The sequence below is a fragment of the Gymnoscopelus braueri genome (genome assembly GCF_963280865.1).
Source record: "Gymnoscopelus braueri genome assembly, chromosome: 20".
In the NCBI taxonomy this organism is placed as follows: domain Eukaryota; kingdom Metazoa; phylum Chordata; class Actinopteri; order Myctophiformes; family Myctophidae; genus Gymnoscopelus; species Gymnoscopelus braueri.
Genome location: NC_137622.1, coordinates 27,880,595 through 27,882,183, shown reverse-complemented (window position 1 = coordinate 27,882,183; position 1,589 = coordinate 27,880,595). Strand labels below are relative to the sequence as shown.

The 1,589-nt window shown below is 37.2% G+C and overlaps 1 protein-coding gene across 1 annotated transcript in view; it reads left to right on the top strand.

The window, feature by feature from the left end:
* Positions 1 to 1,589, top strand: part of htr4 (5-hydroxytryptamine receptor 4) — a 172,599-nt gene that overhangs the window by 69,804 nt on the left and 101,206 nt on the right. The window lies entirely within an intron of this gene.

Genomic DNA, 1,589 nt, shown 5'->3' with positions numbered 1-1,589 from the left:
TTGTGCTGTCAGTAATACTCACGACTCTCAACTTTAAAAGGAAATGACTGACTACAGAACCGCTACAATGTGAACCGTGCCATTCATGTCTGTGGGGTGTTAAAGAGGCTGTTTGTCAAGCAACGAATCACAGATGAAAGGAAATTAACGTCTTGTTGCCGTGGCAGGGCACGCTCTGTATTTTCACACTTCTTCTGCCAAGTGCGTGTGCGCACGCGCTGGGGGGGGGGGGGGGGTTGGGTGAGTCATAATAAAGTATAATACATGAAAGCAACAATTGAACTGATCCAAAGACAAGTGCAATCTATGTGATAACTATTTTGAGAGAAGAAAGACGGGGAAGTGTGGAGATTACAGTTTACGTGTGAAAACTGTGGTAGATGAAGCCAAAGGGTATGAGTGTGCGCGAAATGAGTGCGATCCCTTTTCCCCTTGTCAGGCCTGAAGTGTGAGAAACTACAAGCATCCAAAGGGGCTTACCATAATATATTTCCAGTGTAAAACAAGACAGATAAAAAAAGGTATTTTTCTGAGAAACATATTTCTCAGTGGTACTTGGACTCATAACTCCTGGCAGTTGAGTTACAGCACCTTGACATATTTTGGTTAAAACAAGTCCAAGGCCTAAGGTCGCTCGCGTGGGAATGAAAAATCTAATTCTGTATTCTTATTGGTGATTTACAGTAGAGTTGATGCTATCACTTCATTCAATACACAATATAAACGGAAACTTTCAAGGTTTTTCCCAAGGATACGTACATTTATCAGTGATTTTATTTCCAGACTAGATGTTGGAGCAATTTAATGTCAAAATAAAAAAGTTATCTATCCCTCATACCAAAGATAATTCTTTTTTTTAATAGAATAGTTCTCAATGTTTTATTTATTTCTCTGCTTTTTAGTTCAGACAAGGAACTGTACAGGGAAATGCACTCTCACTAGGGATGTGTGCTTTTTGATTGATTGATTGATTGACATTTTATTAGGCAAAAGAATGTAAAACAACACAGTTACGTTTGTAATACTTTTTTCTAAAATGTCCGACCAAAAAAGTCCTTGCGGACTTGTTTCCGTTGGGGTCCTTGAATTAATTTCATAGACATATATAGTAGCAACCAAACAGTTCAAAAATCTACATAAAAATACAGAGAAAAAACTATGTACAAAAAAAAGCATGAAAAAAATATATATATATCTAGAACCCAAGATATCATTATCTGAAGATTTGCAGCTCCATCCACTCCTTGTTTAACTTATAACTGAAAAAGGCTGTATCTCGCTTCCTAAGCACTTTTTTTTTAATCGTACTGGCCAGAAATAGCCAGAAATAATTCTGGCACTCAGATAATATTCAAATAACTAAATCTTATTCTAAATGTAGAATATAGATTATGTAGAAAAGCGCAATGTAGAAAACTAATTTCAGACAACATTTTAGTAGTAAATCATCTGAATGAAAAGTATGCTCCAGCGAACATTATTACAGCCATAAGAGGTACTGTCCCCCCCGTCCCCCCCGTCACCCCCCTTACATTTACATACAGTGCTGAAAACGGCAGATCTGCTTTAACCATTTAAACCCTATATAC